Source organism: Ochotona princeps, chromosome 3 (assembly GCF_030435755.1).
Source record: "Ochotona princeps isolate mOchPri1 chromosome 3, mOchPri1.hap1, whole genome shotgun sequence".
Classification (NCBI taxonomy): domain Eukaryota; kingdom Metazoa; phylum Chordata; class Mammalia; order Lagomorpha; family Ochotonidae; genus Ochotona; species Ochotona princeps.
In genome coordinates, this window is record NC_080834.1 from 106,826,815 (window position 1) to 106,847,793 (window position 20,979).

Here is a 20,979-nt window from a genome sequence, read left to right on the forward strand (position 1 = left end):
CACCTGTCACAATCCTTCAGTGGCTACACAGCCACCCACAGCAGCAGCTCCCACCCCAGCACCGGGTCCCAGGTTCTGCAAGACAGCCAAGTACTCCGTTTACTATCAAGATGCTATGTACATTCAGTCAGAAGAGACCTCAGCGGCCCTAGGCAATAAACCTGCTTGCCCGACTCTCTAAAATGAGGTGATAAGGGACAGAAGAAAACTGGCAAGGGATCCAAGTAATGATGGTGATACTGCATCATCCTTTTCCCGTATTCGTTGATGCAAGTCGCCAGGGGCATCAAGCCCTGGATCCTTTCAGCATGATGGGTTTCTTCAGACATACTGCTTCCTCATTAGAGGACACACGAGTAAGTTATACCAATTTAACATAAATATTAATCTACTAGGTAAATAATAAAGGATAGTCTTATCATAATCACAGCCTGGCATGTGCCAGGGACTATAGGAAATGGGTTCTTTCTAGCACTAACTGTAGTGAGCTGCTTGTATTATTTTTGTTTTATGCCTCTTAAAGACTAAGGCTAATTCACTTGCCCTAGTTCACACAGCTTGCGAGCATCAGGATTATACATGAATCTACTCCTTTTGGTCTCCCTCCTGCCACGTTTCACAGTCGATGACATTATTTAAAGATCTACTGCTACGGGCCCGGGGCGTGGCCTAGCAGTTAAAGTCCTCGCCTTGAACACACCAGGATCCCATATGGGCACCGGTTTGAAGCCCGGCAGCTCTACTTCCCATCCAGCTTCCTGCTTGTGGCCTGGGAAAGCAGTTGAGGATGGCCCAATGCATTGGAACCCTGCACCCACGTGGGAGACCCGGAAGAGGTTCCAGGTTCCCGGCTTCGGATCGGCGCGCACCGGCCCGTTGTGCTCACTTGGGGAGTGAATCATCGGACGGAAGATCTTCCTCTCTATCTCCTCCTATCTGTATATCTGACTTTGTAATAAAATAAATAAATCTTAAAAAAAAAAAAAAGATCTACTGCTACAATGATTGGTCCAGGCAACCCTTCACATGGTAAACACAGGACCTAAATCAGCTTCACCTCTCCTCTTCCTCACTTTGCCTACTTTGTTGCTCTGTAAACTTACCGGCGGCGTGGCCTAGCGGCTAAAGTCCTCGCCTTGAACATGCCGGGATCCCATATGGACGCCGGTTCTAAGCCCGGCAGCTCCACTTCCCATCCAGCTCCCTGCTTGTGGCCTGGGAAAGCAGTCCAGGACGGCCCAATGCATTGGGACCCTGCACCTGTGTGGGAGACCCGGAAGAAGTTCCTGGTTCCTGGCTTAGGATCGGCGCACACCGGCCCGTTGCGGCTCACTTGGGGAGTGAAACATCGGATGGAAGATCTTCCTCTCTGTCTCTCCTCCTCTCTGTATATCTGACTTTCCAATAAAAATAAATCTTAAAAAAAATAAATAAAATAAAATGAGCCATTCTTTCCTCAAAGAAAGTGGGTTTTATTAAGCTCCTGTTAGTATTACACTCCAATTTTTTTAAGTGAACAAGTTATAAAATTTGCCAAAAACATCTATCAAAATGTCTACACTGTAATTCATTATCTTACAATACCAAACAGGCATTGAGGCTCACTATAAATGTACAAAAAATAGCTTCTCTGTACAACAAATTCACTGCTGCAAGAAAAAGAAGGAAGGAAGGGAGGGAGGGATGGATGGAGGGAGCGAAGGAGGGAAAAAGGAGAAATATCACAAGAAAATGGTCTTTATTTGCTGATAACAATGCAACATATGTGGAGAATCCTAGGAAATCTACAAACAAGTAAAAATTACCACTAGGAAAGACCTATATAGGAATTTTTCTTGGCATTTAAAGTGTAAGGGAAAGCATTGTGCCATAGAGGGTTAGACAGGCCCCCACCTATAGCGTTGACATCCCACGTGGGTGCCAGTTGTGGTCCCCACGGCTCCATTTGTGATCTAGTTCCCTGTTAATGTGCCTGGGAAAGCAATAAAGGGTGACCCAACTGCTTGGATCTCTGCAGCCACGTGAGAGCCCTGGAGGAAGTTCCCAGCTCCTGGGTGCCGCCTGGCCTGGCCCTGGCTGTTGTGGCCATTCAGGAGGTGAACCAGTGGATGAAACAAATCTCTCTCTCTCTGCCTCTCCTTCTCTCTATAACCCTACCTTTCAAGGAAAAATAAATAAATCTCTATAAAGAAAAGAATTGACAATATTACTGTGCAAAACAAATATCAGAAATGCAGGTTTTCAATAAATGAAAGTGTCTCCCTCCAAAAGTAATGTAATTTCTTAGAAAATCATATTGAGAACATAACTCTATAATATTAATAAAATTCCTGAAGTTGAAAATACGTGTTTATTCCATTTTAAATAACATCTGAATACAAATTGCATTGATAAATGTCACTACTATTTTTGAATTCAATTGTTCCTCAACATTATAGCACTTAGCCTTAGGGGAAAATGCGATGCAGAGTAAATGCCACTTCTCAGAGAATATTTTTCAGTATTACTGACTTGCAGTATGTTTTTATGAATACATGTACACTAAGATACATATTTCTGAAAATCGGATCATCTCTTACCCGTCTGCAGTGCGACTGAGTCTGTGTCAAATGCAACCAGCAAACGAACTAGTTTTGTTCATTTTTGTGCTTTTCCCCAGGGAAATAATAATCTTTATCTTCTCAAACTTTTTATTTTATACTAGTTTTCCATTTACTAAATAAGAAATGTGAAGTGGTACAAACAGTTCCCATGCGCCCTACACCCAGTTGCTCTTATCATTAACATCTGATATTGTGGGATATACCTGTCACAATCTACAAACCACTCCCCACTTCCCCTGTTATGAATCTCTCCTGTTAGTGTAATAAATTTATACAGCTAACTCGGACCACACCCAGCTTCCCCTAGTTTTTTTGTGCAAACTCCATTTATGCCGTCAACCCCTCCCAGCCGCTAGGAATCACGAGCTGTGTTCAGATTGACATGTTGTTTGTGGATTTTTTTCTTTTGTCTTTGTTCCTAGTTCCCACATGAAAATATGAAGTATTTTTCTCTCTGCGTCTGGCTTAACTCACTGCACATGAAGTTCTAGTTCTATTCATTTTCCTGCAGATGCCAACATTTCATCCTTTTTTATAGAATAGTATTCCATTGTGTATATAATTCACATTTATCCATTCAAATCAGAAAGGGCACCTTGGTTGCTCTCTATCTTGAATATCGTAAAAAGTGCTACAATAACCATGGCAGAGCAGGTATATCTCTAATACAGTAAATTCATACCTTTTGGATATCTACCCAGTAATGGGATTGCTAGAGCAAATGGCAGTTCTATTTCTAGTATTTCTGAGAAATTCCCACACTTTTCCCTGGTCACTGACAGAGTTGGATTGGAAGTAGAACAGCCAGTACATAAACCAGTGCCCACATGATATGATGGCCTGACAAGCAGAGGCTTTACCCACCACACCAGGCCAGCCTCATTAAAGCAGTAGAATTTGGCCACGTGTTAGGACTCCTGCACTCATCCGAGAGACTCAGATGAAACTCCAGGCTCCTGGCTCAGTTTTAGGCATTGAAGCCATCTGGGGGAAACCACCAACTGAACTAACTCTCTCTCTCTCTCTCTCTCTCCCTCCCTCCCTCCTACCCTCCCTCTCTCTCTTTCTGTATCTATCTATCTCTGCCTCCCTTTGTAGCTCTGGCTTTTGAATAAATTGTTTAAATTTATTATCATAGAAATTTCCAAATTGACTGCACTAATTTACATTCCCACCAATAGCAAATAAGAGTACCCCTTATCCAGTATTTATTACTCTCTGTCTTTCTAATACTAGTCATTCTAATGGACGTGAAGTGGCGTCTCGTTGTAGCTTTGATGTCCATTTCCTTGGTGGCTAGTACTGGACATTTTTTCATATCTTTAGGGGCTGTTTATATTTCTTCTTAACAGGTTACAGTTCAACAGATACGTCAACTACAATTTTGTAGACTAACAACAAATGAAACCTGCAAATGAAACTGTTAAAATTTAAACAGCACTAAAAACCCTATACTTTGAATGAACTTTAAATGATATCATTTGAATAAAATTAGAAACGTTCATCAACTACATTCACATTACCAATGGATTACATAAGTATTTTCAAGGCTTTTTAAATTAATTTAATTTTCTGAAAGTCAAGGTTACATGGAAAGAGAAAAAGATCTCCCATCGGCTAGTTCACTCCCCAAATACTCTCTACAGCCAGGGCCAGGCCAGGCCGAAAGCTAGAAGCTTTGAGCTTCATCTGGGTCTCCCACATGGGTGAAGGATCCAAGCAATTGGGCCATCTTTCACTGCCTTCCCAGGCACATTATCAGGGAGTTAGATTGAAAGTAGAGCACCTGGTACTTAAACCAGTACCCATGTGGGATGCTGGCATCACAGGCAGGGGCTTAAATGCTATGTTACAAATGCTGGCCTGCAAAACTTTTTTTTAAAATAAGCGTTTTCTTTGGCATAGTCACAACCCTTAAGACAATAAGATACTGCATCATTATAAAGATGAACTATTCATTAAGCCCATTCAATTCAGAAGTACATATTGTAATCAAAATATATGACACATACCTGAGTCTGCTCTCTTCCAATAAAGTATAATTTGATCACAAAATGCAAACTAGGGGCCAGGATTATAGAGCAATACATTAAGCAATGTTGGCTTTCCATTTGAGTTCCAGCTTCTCCAGAAATACAACTGGAAAGGTAACAGAAGATAACCCAAGTACTTGAGGCCCTTCCACCATGTGGGCTATGGAGTTGTGATTCCTGGCTGTTACAGCTATATGGAACACAGTATTTGTAACAGAAGTTTTGTCCCCAGCTCTCAACTTCCGGGTTCCACTCCAAAAACACAACTTTAGCAACAATTCCCAATGCACAGGGCTACAGGAATTGCAAAGGGGATGTAACACATTAAAGGGTTTTCTGAGTCACAATGCATCACAAAAAATAGTGATTATTACTGAATATGGGCTCATTATCATTCTCCCATTATCTCTCTCTCTCTTTTTTTAAAAGATTTATTTATTTTTATTGCAAAGTCAGATATACAGAGAGGAGGAGAGACAGAGAGGAAGATCTTCCGTCCGATGATTCACTCCACAAGTGACCGCAACGGCCGGTGCTGCGCTGATCAAAAGCCAGGAGCCAGGAACCTACTCCGGGTCTCCCACACGGTTGCAGGGTCGTCCCAAGGCTTTGGGCCGTCCTCGACTGCTTTCCTAGGTCACAAGCAGGGAGCTGGATGGGAAGTGGAGCTGCCAGTATTAGAACCGGCGCCCATATGGGATCCCGGCACATTCAAGGCGAGAACTTTAGCCACTAGGCCACGCCGCCGGGCCCATTCTCCCATTATCTCAATAATTTTACAATTCTTACATAATTCAGAAAAATAGGTAGAAGGAATAAAAAGCTAGGCTGACAACCCACACAGGCTGGAAGTAAAAATAATTAATCTTTCCAAAAAAAAATCCAAGAATTGGCAATCAAAAGAAAAAAAAAATACGTTCTGAAAAACAAAAAGGCAGGATTGTTCTATAATGCAAAAGTTCACACAGTAATTTTAGGAGAATCCTAAAATCTTTGCTCACTTCACTATCAGAATTTCTAATATATTAGGGAACTATGTAGAAATTTAACACACCAAGCATTCATTCTCAGTTTCTGGAGTCACACGTTATTGCTACAAAATTCATAATCAAAGAGAATAACTCATTGACACTCAGGGATGAATGGCCATCTGGGGAAGGAAGCTGTTATAAGCACCCACCCACACCTTACATGAGGCACACAGCCTGGCTCCTAAAGCAAGCTTCACTCCCCTCACTGCTGTGCTGGCATGAAGTCATAGCCCAATGGACTGAATAGTCATTCCAAAATTCAGAGCACATTAAAACAGAAGACCCCTTCAAAGCTGTCCCATTTAGAACACAATGTATCTCAATGTAATGATTGAGCATTTTTTTCTCTCTTGCCTTATTAATATTAGTCCAGTCACGCACCTTCCTTCATCTACAAAGCCAGCACTCCATGCATTTGCTCTCAATGGCTTCTTTCAATAATGATAACAAGTGTCTGCTGACAGAGCTGCCTCCATTCCTTCTGGACCAAAGCACAAGCAATGGTGTAGCTGCCGAAAGCAGAGCTGAGCTGACTGACCCTTCCGGGACTCTAACCCTCCACCGTGTCTTCTCACTAATCAATCACCCTCCCGTTAAGAAGACTACCCCAGAAAACTCAGTAAAGCACCCGCTTCCACATGGCCTAAACTGCAGCCAAGAAACCAGGCGGCTCAGAGAAACAGAGGAGCTGACACAACACGAAGAAATACTGGTTTAAAGCAGTGGAGGTTAAGTCACACTGTTAAAATAGATGACAAAGTGAAATGAGATAAAACTATAAGACATCAACGTTTGGGCTCAATTAAGTTGCTTTTGAAAGACAAGTTGGCTTAGGGACTTTTTAAAATTCTTTTTTTGGAATCGGCGCCATTAGTCTAGCTCACCTTGAACATGCTGGGATCCCATATGGGCACCGGTTCTAAGCCCGGCAGTTCCACTTCCCATCCAGCTCCCTGCTTGTGACCTAGGAAAGCAGTCGAAGATGGCCCAAAGCCTTGGGACCCTGCACCCATGTGGGAGACCCAGAGAAAGTTCCTGGCTCCTGGCTTTGGATCGGCACAGCACCGGCCATTGTGGTCACTTGTGGAGTGAATCATCGGATGGAAGATCTTCCTGTGTTTCCTCCTCTCTCTGTATATCTGATGACTTTGCAATAAAAATAAGTAAATCTTTTTAAAAAAATCTTTTTTTATGGGGCCAGCACAGTGACTCAATAGGCTTACCCTCTGCCTGCCAGTGCTGGCATCTCACATTAAGTGCAGGTCTGTGTTGGCTGCTCCACTTTCCATCCAGCTCCCTGATTGTGGCCTGGGAAAGCAGGCGAGTTGGTCCAGTCCCTTAGGTCCCTGTATCCATGTAGGAGACCTACAATAAGCTCCTGGCTCCTGGCTACAGATTAGCTCAGCTCTGGCTGTTGCAATTATTTGGAAAGTGAACAAGTGGATTAAACATTCTCTGTCTCTCTCTCCCTCTCTCTCTCTCTCTCTCTCAATCTGCCTTTCAATACAAATAAACACATATGTTTTTTAAATTTTTTATTCTCACTTTTTTTTTCTGAGTGACAGAGATCTTTCATCTGCTGGTTCACTCTCCAAACGTCTGCAGCGGCCAAGGCTGGGCCAAGCTAAAGCCAGCAACACGAACATCAATCCTAGTCTCTTACATGGGTGGTGGGGACCCAAACATGAGATTCTGCTGCATTCCAAGGCTCACTGGCAGGTATCTTGGTCAGAAGCCGAGCAGCTGGGACTAAAATCAGCACTCCATAATGGATGCCAGCATCACAAGCAGCAGCTTAAACCACTGGGCCCCAACGCCACTCTATCACACTACTCATATCACAAACGTACAAACTGTGTGTGATATGCATAGAAAGTGTGTATAGGAAAATGTTGATGAAAAAATTAACCCATGCGGATGACAGGTGGGGAAAGGGATGAAAGGAAAGAATTCTACGCTTTTGACAAATTAAAAAAAAAAAAACAGATAAACAGATGACCAAATGTCATTCCATGTATTTCAGTTCCTGTCAGGTGCGCAGCCTTCCTTCCCACCTCATTCTTGCTTGGCCTTCAGTGCTATTACCCTACTGTTTCTATATATACACAGCAGATACACAGCCATTTATTTAGTACCTCACACAGTATTATCCTAACACTTCTATATCTACATGGGAGATGTGTAGTCATTCATTTATGACCTCATGTGGCATTACTTTAGCATCTCAGTAAATACAGGGTAGACACACGGTCCTTGTATTACCCTACGGAGGCTTCAGCAGTAACATCAAGGTCACTTCTTTTATATTGCCTGCCACTTAAATGAGTGCTAATACACTGGTGAGGATAAAGGTCAAGGTTACAAGGTTTCAGAGTAGCCAGTGAACAGTCGTTTTAAATAAAAATACATGGCATTGTCAACCAGTAGGTGTTCAGAGAACTTTGTTTACCAGGGTGTTTTCTTGGAGACCAGTCTCCCGCTGAAGGGCAGCAAGGGACAAAGAGCCTGCAAGAGCAAGGCGCTCGGGAAACATCACTGCGTAACCCTTGTTTTGAAAACTCCAGGACAGTGTCTCCTGTGGAAAACAAGCGGTCATCGCCACAAAGAGAAACATGATGTGGGTAGCTGGAGTCACAACAAATCCACAACCAGGACAAATTACATGCTAGCACCAGGGGAAGCCTGTGACTCACCCATCCTTGTAAGGGGAAGAGGAAGAGACAAGAGCATAGAATTTTCTAGAACAATAGGGGGAGGGGAAATAGGTAAGAAGAATAGAAAAAAAGGATTAGCTAAATTAGCTGCCTGTAATCATAAAAGGAGTGACCTGAATGGGTAAGACAGAGTTGTTTAATAATTTATAGTGCACCTATGAACAGTAACACTTTCCAACCATTTAAATTTGACTCGTGGATGAATAGTTGCAGGTAGGAAAGGGGATTCTTCAGTGAGCAAGACTGGAAGCAAACTGTGAATGACGAGGCCCACTGGGAACACAGGCTTCCTGTCTGTTATCCCAAGGTACCAGCTAACCTGGCAACTTTTCCCTTCACTTTTGCATTTTCTAATTTTCTGGCAAGATCAAGGATTTACTTTTTTCATAGAAGAATAAGTGAAATGTTAGAAAGAAATGATAGAAAGAAGGGTCTTTGCTTGAGCTTGGCTGGCTGCTCCTTAGGAACCCCAGCTCACAGCCTACTGAGTACTGGATCTCCTTGCTACCAAAAGGCAAGTGCGGTGCAGACAACAAGGTGCCCATCATGAGACGTGTTGCAGAGGAAACATGAAAACACAGGAGCAAGGCTGAGGTGGTAAGGAGGGGATTATCAGAGGGGGTGTGGGACGCTGCAACTGCCGCTGAGCCAAAGGAGACTGGCCAAGGCCACTGCACCCCAGCTGGAACCCACCCACCTGCTCAGAACTGGGCTGTCGGACTGGGTCCAAAGGAGCAACTGAGAAAGAGAGTGTGGCTGGGATGACTTGCTCAGCTGGCAAAAAGAAGGGGAGGAGAGGCTGGGAGGGGGGCTCAGTCCCTCCAGGCACAGCAGGTGACACTGTAGTCTCCTGTGAGGCCTCAGGGTTGGAGGCTGAGCAAGTATAGTAGGAAGAGCACCCTGGTTAGATGGGCCCAGGAGCAAAGGGCATGCCTGCAGCAAAGGCAAGGCTACTTCTTCAAAGAGCAGGAAACAAGCCAGGGTGCTGAGGTAGCCTGAGAGTGGAGAGTTGACAAGGCCAGCTCAGTGGACCTCCCAGGCATGGCAAGAGCTGAGGTGACTCTATGTAGAGAGAGAAAACATATGGTCAGAAGGCTAATGGGTCATCTGACTCGCACTGTCCAACAGAATGGCCATAGCTTCACACAGATGCTTGCATTTAAATGAAGTTAAATTAAAAATTAATTTACTCCATCACACTGGCCCCATCTCAAGTGCTCCAGACAGCCGCATGTGGTTAGTGGCTACCCTAATGGACAGTGTCGACACAAATCAATCCCATCATTACAGAGAGTTCTTTCAGAGAGCCCGGAAAGTGGCAGGGAGGAGCGGGAATGGGCTCACTTACAGAGACAGCCATATTCAGGGTATAATTTATGTTGGTGCCCACTAGAATAGAGATGTGAGAGATGGGGGGGGGCACATGGAAAAGACAAATCAAGGACAATCTCTGTCTTAATTCATAGCACTCCCATGACCACCCCACCTCTATGTTCCTCTCTTGATTTCACCAAGCAACTAGCTCTCTACAGTTCTTCCACCCCTGAATAGCAGACAAGAATATTCCATTAAACAGAGCACAGATCACCAGTACTTTCAGGATCCGATGACGGACAAGAGTTTTAAAATACAAAAATGCAGCACAGGCATAAGGGAAATAAAGAAGTAATATGAAAGTAAAGCAGGGCTCCAGATCAACTGCAGAAAACCTGCAACATACAGCAAGTGGAAAGATAATAGGGAACGGGCGTCATTGGAAAACAGGCTACAAGCAGGGAGTAATCCAAAGATCACAAACTAAGAGAAATTCGCAAAAATCCAGCAAATCCACACAAAGAAATCTGTCCACATGTGCCACATTGGGGGGGGGGGGGGGGGAACGCATAAGAAAGCCACCAGCAAGCACAGTGGTGCTATGCAGGAATCCTCCACCTGTGACACCAGCATCCCAATATGACACTGGTTCTAGTCCCAGCTACTCCACTTCCAATCCCACTCCCTGCTAATTCTCCTGAGAAAGCAGCAGAGGATGACCCAAGTGCTTGGGCCCACGCACTTACATCAGAGACCTAGAAGAAGCTTCCGGTCCCAGCTTCACACTGGCACAGCTCTGGCCCTTGCAGTCATTTAGGGAGTGAACCGAAATGAAAGACCTCACTCTGTGTCTCTTTCTATAAGTTTGCCTTTCAAATAAAAACATGAAATCACTTCATCATCACTAAAACCTTTTACAGTCATTTTCTTATTTTGACTTTATTTTTAAAAAAGAAATGGCTTTTTGGGCCTGGCGGCGTGGCCTAGCAGCTAAAGTCCTCGCTTTGAATGCACCAGCATCCTATATGGGCGCCGGTTCTAATCTCAACAGCTCCACTTCCCATCCAGCTCCCTGCTTGTGGCCTGGGAAAGCAGTCAAAGATGGCCCAAAGGCTTGGGACCCTGCACCCATGTGGGAGACCCGGAGAAAGTTCCTGGCTCCTGGCTTTGGGTCAGCACAGCACCGGCCATTGCGGTCACTTGGGGAGTAAATCACTGGACGGAAGATCTTCCTCTCTGTCTCTCCTCCTCTCTGTGTATCTGACTTTGCAATAAAAATAAACATAAATCTTTAAAAATAAAATAAACAAAAGATAAACCACCTTTAAAAAAGAGAGATGGCTTTCTTCAAAATGCATTTATCCTACTACTGTTAAAAATGAGGAGCAGTAGGCATGCATTTGGCATAGAAGTTAAATCCAAGTGCTTGGCTTTAAATCCTAGCTCCTCTGCCTCAGTATAGCTGGAGGATAGCAGATGACAGCTCCAGTTCTCAAGGACCCAGATGGAGTTCCTAAGTCCTAGCTTCTGGCTGTCCTTGCCCTGACTATGGTAGCTATTTGAGGAGTGAACCAGTGGACGGAAGATCTCTCACTGTTTTCCTTTCTCTGTCTCCCTGTCTTTCAAATAAAGTAAAAATATGTACGTTTTAAAATGTGGATTGGGCTCCCAAGCTAAAACATAAAAGCTCCTGACTCTGAGTTGAACGTGGCTATGAAGAGAGCTTTAAATCAGAGTTCTCCACGAAAGCAGATATATACATATGAGCTTGCACTACAAGGCCCTCCTCTGCAGAACTGCCCCATTACAGGTGTCTCTGGCAACTCCAAGACCCAATCATTGCATTTCACTCCCAAGAAAACAACAAGCACCTTCTACCACGGATCTGGCTAGAAAGTGAGAGCAAAGTCAAGGAGAATTCCAGAGAGGGACAACAGGAAGCAATGGATGATGAGCAGCCAGGAGTACTAACGCTGCAAGGCAGATCCCACAGAGGGGAAATCTCAGACTGAGTGAAGCTAAAGCACCTGCTAAAGTCACGCAGTTACTACACAGAAAGAGAAGGGTTCAAATTTGAACTCAAGGAAGTCTGGTACAATTGAGAAGCAGATGTCACTTTGGTGGCAGCAGCCAGGTGGGCGGTTGTCAGCAAGCACAGCCGCCATTGTGGCAGTGTGGGGGCAAAGAGCAGCTTCCGCCTTTATTGTAGGCTGTTTCACTGAAAGAAAGCAAGAGGAGCAGGCAAAGCAGAGGCACTCCCCGCAAAGGAGGAGCATAGCCAGGTTCTCCTTAGCAGAGGGGAGAGCAGGCCCCAGCAGCAAGCAATTCTACACAAATGCTACCTTGTACCCCTGCTTCCAGTATCCACATCCCACCTGCAGTCTGGCACAGTCCCAGACATTGTGGACATGTGGGGATTAAATGGGAGTGTCTCTCTCTCTCTCTCTCTCTCTCTCTCTCTCTCTCTCTCTCTGCTTTTGAAATACAAATTAGTAAATCTCTTTTCTAAAATTCTCATTTTTAATCTCATCACAGGAAGAAACCACTATTCAGGCAACATCTCTAGGCTGGAGGCGTGTTCAGATTCATTACATTCTTGTCATTGCACAGCCCTGATGTCCCAGCCCTAAAAATAGTGCTCTTACTCACATCTCCCCTGTGCACAGGGACAAGGGGAGTCCCCAACTGCTCACAGCACTGAGCGTGAGCAGTAGCACAAACGAAGACCTGTTCTCACACATCCACTGAAACCACACATTTTGTCTTCTTAAGGAGACTAGGTGCAAGCCCCCTTCCGCCAGCCCCCTCCAACCCAATCCCCACCAGGGGGCAGAAAATCTCAATACACACAACACAACCAAGACACCTTTCCCTAGTTTGACTTTTCAGATTATATGATATATTAAATGATCAAATGCTAATACCAAATGCTATCCCATAACACATTTATTCTATGTACTCATGATCTTGAACCAAAAAATAAATAAATAAATAACAGATAATCAGGAAAGATGAGCAAACCTAAAAGCACAGGTTCACAAACAGGTGCAATTTTCAATCCTTTCGTCCTTTGCCTTCACTTCTCAAGACTTCAGCTCATCCACGTCTGACAGCTGCATCCTCCCCACCCCTGAGAAAGATGTACAAAACACTCTGCAAACAGTGACAAGTGTCTCACTCAGCTTGCAGGGCTTGGGGGTGTAGAAAAGAATCCAGGAATTGGCTTTACATGATCAATGGGGTTTTGCAGGGAGAGGAGGGCTTGGGAAGATGGGGCCAGGGCAGAACACTGGCAAACACAGGCAGGGTGAGGATGAGGAGCACTTCAGAATGGAGGGCAGATGGCACTGACACTGGCAAGGGAAGGTGGGGTGACAGGGTGCATGGACAGGCTGTGCTCTACTGGAAAGTTCTGCATGCCACCATGAGACTACAAGCAGATAAATAGCAGATCAACATATTGTAGGAAAACAACTGAGTGCCATGTGACAGAACGAAGAGCAAGCAAGGTGGCTGGTCAGGCAGCCTCTGGAAGAGCTCAGGTGAGAAATGACAAAGGCTTGCACAGAGTGAGGGAGACAGGAGGGGATCAATGGGATGGGATGTTCAAAGTTGGAGATTCACTTGTGCCCCTCAGCAGCACTGTTCATAGCAACCAAAGGTGGAAGCAATCCGAGTACCCAACAAGAGATGAACAGATAAACTGAATGTGGTCTGCAAACAATGCAATGCTACTCAGCCTTAAAAAGGAAAGAAACTGGGTCCAGTGCAGTAGCCCAGTGACTAAAGTCCTTCCCTTGCATGTACGGGGCTCCCATGTGCATGCCAGTTCATGTCCTGGCTGCTCCACTGCCCATCCAGCTCCCTGCTTGTGGCCTGGGAAAGCAGAAGAGAATAGCCTAAAGCCTTGGGACCTGCACCCACCCACGTGGAAACCTGGAAGAGGATCCTGGCTCCTAGCTTCAGATTAGCTCAGCTCCAGCCATTGTGGCTACTTGGGGAGTGAACCAGTGAATGGAAGACCTTTCCCTTTGTCTCTCCATTCTCTGTAAATCTGCCTTTCCAATAAAAATAAATAAATCTTTAAAAAAATAGAAGCAAAGAAGCTGTGGGGCCAGTATTATGGCACCGTAGGTGAAGCCACCATTTGTAACACAGGCATCCCCTATGGGAGTCCCAGCAGCTTAGCTTCTGATCCAGCTTCTTGTTGTGTGTTTCAGAAGGCAACCAAAGGAAAGATAGCAAAATAGGGTAAGGACACTTTAAACAGACAGAGAATCATTAGCCAGGGTGAAATGGAAAGGGCCGTGATCCCGGGAAATAAGAGAGGACAGGCCAACGGCAGAGGGACACCTGAAAATGCAAGGGCATGGGGAAGTGGCAGACAGCAGAGCAGTGCTGCAGTGACCAGACACCCCAGCAGTGGTCAGCAATCGATGATCAGAGCTCCACCAGCAGCCAGGCAGGAAGAGGAGTTCCCTGGGAGCTCAGGAGGTGAACCTAGACACAGATTTACCTGTCCTGATGATTTGCTTGATTCAACCACAAGCAGAAGCAGAGGGGCAGAGCGCAAGCAAGTAGGTGCAGGAACAGGGTGGTCAGACACCTACCAGTGCAACATCGGGCATCATTTTGTGCACTGAGGAAGACTGTGGCGGCAAAGGGCATTGGATGGAGGAAAAACAGTGAGTTCCACATGCGCTAAGCTTGAGAGAACCAACATTCAGCTCAACGCATTGCTCTGCTCCCACAGGGAAAATGGTACTGACTTGGCATACTACAAGTACCACTCAAAATGGTTTCAGGTGACCTCCAGACCTAATGAACAGCAGGTTCCAGCAAGACCAACACCACTGAAATCCAGTGATTTAGGACTACTGGTAGCTCCTTAATCCCTGGAACTTCTCAAAGCAGGAGCAGGAAAAAGATTTTGCAGGCAACAGTACAACCACAGCACAGGATCACAGGGAGTGGAAAGTGGTGAGCCAGGAACTAAAGCTACAGAGACTGTGGTGGAAGCCTAGCACAAGAGCAAAGAACTGAAACTCACTGGAGGGAGTGGCACAAGTAACTGCAAACAAAGAACTGGGTACCAATTACAATCAGTAAAATCAAACTGGAGATCTGTGTGTGACACAGCTTAGAAACTGGCCCTAAGGAGAAGAATCTGCTAACCAGAAGTACAATGACCAAGAACAAGAAGAAGAGACAGAGACACAAAGAATATTACTGATGCCTCCCCCACAAGGGAGCAAAAGCCTTTGCCAACCTCAAAGTTAACTGAGGAATTAATTGAGAAAATGGGAAATACAGAATTCAAAACACTTGTTATACTGCTTCTTATCAACAATGAAAAGCACATATAGGAATTCAAGGAATTTAAAGAATATGTCACATAGGAAATAGCAACACTGAAACAAAATCAAGAGGAATTATCAGAAATGAAAAACATAATGGAGCAAATTAACAATTCAGTGAAAAGCCTCAATAATAGAACAAGTAAGGCAGAAGAAATAATTTCAGAATTGGAAGACATTCCCTTCAACTATGGGGTAAAAAATCAAAAAGCTAAAAAACGAATTGAGTCAAGCTAAGAAAAGTATTCAAGAATTATAGGCTACTAATAAAAGGCCAAATATAAGAGTTACGGAAGTTCCAGAAAAAGAAGCTGAGTTTAAAAATGTATTCAATGAAATAATAAAGGAAATTTTCCCTAATTTGGAGAAAGAATTAGGAAACAAAATACAAGAGAAACACAGAACTCCCAAAAGAATTGACCAAAAGCAATCTTCACCATGACACATAATAATCAAGCTGTCTTCAGTTGAACACAGGGAAAAGATCCTTACAATTGTACATAAAGAAAATCAATTCACATATAGAGGAACCCCAATCAGAATCATAGTTGACCTCTCAAAGGAAACTACAGGCCAGAAGAGAATGGAGTGATATATTCCAGATTCTAAAAGCAAAAAATTGTCAGCACAGTATAACGTACCCAGCAAAGCTTTCCTGTCTTCGAAAACGAAAGAGAATTCTTCCACAGCAAAGAAAAACTCAAAGAATTCACCTTATCCAGACCTGCCCTACAAATGATACTTAAAAATGGTCTCTTGACAGACAAAAGGAATAGCACGCACCAAAACCAAAAGCAAATGTGGAGAACGTCTCAATAAAACAAAAGAAGACCAAATCAAACAATGAACAACCCATTGTTAAAATGACACGACCAAATTACTACCTACTGATATTAACCCTGAATGTAAATGGCTTGAATTCATCAATCAGACTTGTTAGATTAGTAGACTGGATCAAAAAACAAACCTACTTATCAGTTGCCTACAGTAGACACACCTCACCAACAGATATATGAAAACTGAAAGTGAAAGGATGGAAAAAGCTATTCCAGGCTAATGGAAAAGAAAATAAACTAGTGCAGCCATTCTTACATCAGGTAACACAGACCTTGATGTGAGAAATATCAAGAGATGAAGAAGGACATCCCATAATGACTCAACAAAAAGATCACCTTACTAGTTTCTTAGGATGCTTTTCTTTTTCATGTCTAATTTTACCTGGTTTTTCTCTCTTGGTTTTCTTTACTAGTCTGGCTAAAAATTTGTTTTACTCATCTTTTCAAAAAATGGCTCTTTCTTATTGCAATTTGTAGGGTTTTTTGGTTTCAATTTCATCAATTTTTGCTGTGGTTTTTATCATTTTTGCTTCCTGTTCATTTTTTCTTTTTTAGTAAGTCTTTGAGATGCATTATTAGATCATTTATAGATATTTTGATTTTTTGTAACTACCTAATGTTATAAATGGCCCTCTCAATACTATTTTTGCTGCATTTCATGGATTCTGGTATTTTTATTTCCATTTCTTCAAACAAGTTTTTTTTTCTTATTAATTCCCCAGTTACACATAGGTAATAGAGTAGTATAATTTTCTTCAAGAAGGCTTTTTGTTTTCTTATTCATTTCTTGAGTGACACATTGGTCACTCAGTAGCATGTTAATTTCTTCATGTTGTTGTAAATTTTCTACTTTTCTTCTTGCTGTTGACTTTGTTTTATGGCTTTTCATTTAAGGGAATGTATAGTAACTACGTAATAGAGATTATCATATTCAGATGTGAAGACACAATATAGTATGCATCTCTACTTCTAAACCAAAATTGGACTCTCAAATGAAACTGTTAAATATATCTTGACAACAGGATGCTGGACTCTGCCATTGTCCATGCCTACAATGTCAGGATACACTTAAATAGCAGAATGATGGACTTATGACTGTTTATGAAGGACTGTACGAATAAATAAATAAATTCTTTTTAAAAAGGCAACCAAATATGGCTCCAGTACTTGATAGTTCCTGCCACCCAAATGAGAGACCTAGTTAGAGTGTTGGACTCCTGGCTTCAGCCTGGCCTACCCCCAACTATTGCAGTTCATTTGGAGAACGAACCAGCACTCTTTCTTTCAATAAATAAATAAGTAAACATTTTAGAAAAAAAAAAACAGGAAAGAAATTCTGACTTGTTCCACCAAGTGGATGAACCTTGAGCACACTGCCAAGTGAAACAAGCCAGGCACTAAACAATAAATATTGTTTGATTCCATTTAGATGAAGTGCCTGGAATACTCAGAATATTATGGACAGAAAGGAGAAAGAAGGTTGGCTGCAGCTGGGGGAGGAGAGAACAGCCAGCTATTACTTAATGGGTGTAGAGTTTCAGTTCTGCAAGATTAGGAGAATTCCAAGACAGATGGTGGCAGTAAAGTGTCCCACCATGTGTATGTATTTAATGGCACTCAACAGGACCCCTCAAACTGGCTAGAATGCTGTGGTTTTGCTATGTGTGTTTCAAAATTATTTAAAATCTATAAAAGAGAGAAAGAGGGAGACAGAGCGGACAGTACTGCACGTCTTCCACGCTGGGCGGCTAAATGCCTGATGGCACCTTTAACTGACAAAGAGTTCTGGGGAGAAAAAAGAGTTCTCAATGGTACAAGTGTTCAGATTTAATTGACCAGAGAACACAGACACTCCCGAGCAGCTCCAGACAGGGACCACATCATCTCTTGTTTTCAAAAACTCTTTCAAAAGGATGCAGCTTTACAAGTAATTACACCACTGCAAGAAGAGACTGCAACTGTTCTGTTCAATTATGATTTTTGGAAGACAGGACTTCTGCCTGTACAGGGAAGACAGCATACAATTTCCCTCCTTTCTGAAACCCCGCTGGAAGGGATTTTTTTTAAAAAGCTATGACCCCTGGAATCATATGAATAGCTGAGTTGCAGATAGAGAAGTGCTACAAGACTCCGAGGAGCTGACAGAGCTGAACCCTGGGCCAACAGCAAGTGAAGCCAAGATCCAACCTAATGACACCCCCAGAATTTCCAACGGACTCTAGAACTGGCAGCTGCTGGGAACGCTGGTGGTTGGGATGAATCCAGAGGTAAACAAAGAGAAATAGCTTAAAATCTGTATAGGTAGCAATCAGAACCCTCCTGCACTCCAGCGGGCCCCTCCCTACCTGTTTAGGTAGGAGAAATATTCTCTGAAGCAGGTAGAAAGAAAGGCCTCAGGATAGTGAGAATGGGCATGGTTAAGAACAGGGCTACGACATGGTTCAGAAGAGCAGCCTTTTATTTCAGTGGTGAACAGGCCAAGTCCACTATCAGAGTTATCTGGGTTTGCTTTCCAGCTCAGGCTCCTAACTTCAGCTTCCTGCTGATCTTGACTCTGGGAGGGATCAGTGCAGTGGCACAGGCTAACCCCTCACCTTGCAGCACTGGTATCCCATACGGACAGTGGTCAGGCCCTAGCTGCTCTTCTTCCACTCCAGCTGCCTGTTTGTGGCCTGTGAAGGCAACAAGAGCCCTGCATCCACATGGGAAAGCTCAAAGAAACGCGTGGCTCCCACTTTCGGATCAGCTCTGCTCCAGCTGTTGCAAACATCTGGAGAGTGAGCCAGCAGGTGGAAGGCCTGTCTCACATTCTCTCTCTGTGTAACTCTGCCTTTCAAATAAATAAGTCTTAAAAAGAAAATGACCCTTGGATACAGCAGGTGTTGGCTCAAGTAACTGTGTTCCTGCTACAAACGTGGGAGATCTAGATTGAGTGTCTACCTCCCAGTATCAGCCCAGTCCCAGCCCTTGTAGGCATGTGGAGAGTAAGTCAAAGGATACAAGCGCTATCTCACATGTGTGTTTTCTCTCTCTCACTCTAATAAATAAAAACAAACAAAAATTCATAGATCATATATATATAATTCAGTTATCATCTGGAATATACCAAGAATAAACAATATATGTATATATCAGTCCAGAACTGACCAGAAAATAGACACATTCTAAGCATCTCAGGCAGAAAGGGATTTAATATAGAAATTAGAAGTTTACAAACTCTCAGGAAGAGTGAATCTAATTCAGTTTACTTGGAGTTCACATCTTCAAAGGAACAGGAAAATCTGTAAGTTCCCATATTGTGCTGTTGTTGGTCAATGCAACTATCAAGAGCAGGCTTTTCCTCCCGGATCCTAAGTTTTCTTCTCTATAGTAAGTACATACCATGACAGGAATTCTCCTTGCCTAGGAGACAACCTGCATAGTGCTGTGACAGAAGCACAGGCCCTACAGGAACTTCATCCTGCGTGTCAATGACCGAAGCAGCTTCACATAGCCAAAAGGTGGAACCAACCCATGTATCTATGAGCAGATGGGTGGATAAACAAAGAGGAGCACAGACATAGAAATAAGTAACATTCAGCCTTCAAAAACAAAGAAATTCTGAGATAAGCCACACCACGAATGAGCCTGAAAAACTTTAGGCTACCTGAACAGACACAACAAGACAAATGTGGTGTGATTCTGTTTATAAGACAGGCCAATAATAAGCAAATTAATAATGACAGGAAACAAAAAGGTGGTTATGAGGGGTTGAGGAAGCAGCAAGAGGGAACATCTTGCCAATCACTATAGACAGTTGGGAAGATGAAAAACTTCTGGAAACGGATAATAGTGCTGGCTGCACAAAATGCTGATTGTGCTTAATGAGACTGAATAGCAACAGTGAGAGAGTTAAAAGTAGTTTGAGGGGATGGGTACAGATTGTGGAGCCAGGTGACTTGAATTCAAATCCCAGCTTCACCGGTGTGCTGTTCATGCTTCAGTTTGCTTAACTGTGACAGACGGTTCTAATCATCTAGAGCATTAGCCATGTTCATATACAGATTAAAGCAAGATGATCCAGAAGGAGGCTCAGCACCTGGCAAGTGCCCTAACACTGGGTCTCAAACTGTGGTCAGCTTCAAAATCACCTGGAGAACTCATGAAAAACACACTGCTAGGCCCCTACCTGCAGAGTTTCTGTTTCAGAGGACTGGTACGACCAAGACCTTGCCTTCCTAACAGTTCCCAGGATGTGCTGGTGCCCTTGGCCCAGGGAGCACACTGGCAGAACCACTGCTGCAGCCACCTATTGGCTGCCATTGCTATGACGGGACAGGAACAGGCACATTGGGAAACACTTGTGAAAGGAAGACAAATTACTGAACCTCTAACAGGAAGGTTTCCTTCAAGGAGGCAGAGATTGCCAAAGTCCCCTGAGGGACATCAAACCCAGCCATGACCACCAGGAAAGCCACATGTCTACCAGAACTTGTGCAGACTTGCAGGAAGATGGAGGGAGGACTGACCAAGACACCTTAACATTGCTAAGTCATCTCAGATCTCCAGAGAATAGGGGAAAGACGGTTTTGCTGCTGGGATGGCAGAAGAGGTGCGGCGTGCACTGTGTATGCTGAATCTCACCTCCCCATGGGCCACTGCCTTGGTTAAGCTGCAGGGAGTGGCTGATGACCACAGCAGGGGAGCCTGAGAGTCCTAGCTCCCGCTGCCCTAGGATCCCCTGCTTCTCACCGCTGCCGGTCAAAGCAAGCCCACTGAGCCTTTTAGGCACAAATATAAGCCTGCAGGAGTGTGGATGTTTCCTCTAACGAAGCCACACTTGGCCAGTGTGGGACAGGAGCCAGTGAGAAATACTCCCCTCTGCCATGAGTGCAGAGGATTCGAACACATTTCACAGTTCCCCATGTAGTCCCCATGTAGTCCACCAGCTGCCCACTGTGAAAACCAGCTCCTAATTTACCCTTGGACAGGCTTTCCTTCTTCCTTCTGTTCCCATTCCTTAGGTCACTATTCCACTTCTGTTTCCTGGGATATCTTTCTAAAACAAACTGCCTGTTCCAAATCCTTATCTCAGCCTCCACATATTTGTTG

General features: G+C 43.8%; 1 protein-coding gene across 1 annotated transcript in view; it reads right to left on the reverse strand.

Annotated features, from left to right (window-relative positions):
• Positions 1-20,979, reverse strand: part of USP13 (ubiquitin specific peptidase 13) — a 116,597-nt gene that overhangs the window by 91,103 nt on the left and 4,515 nt on the right. The gene's annotated exons all lie outside the window — the stretch shown is intronic.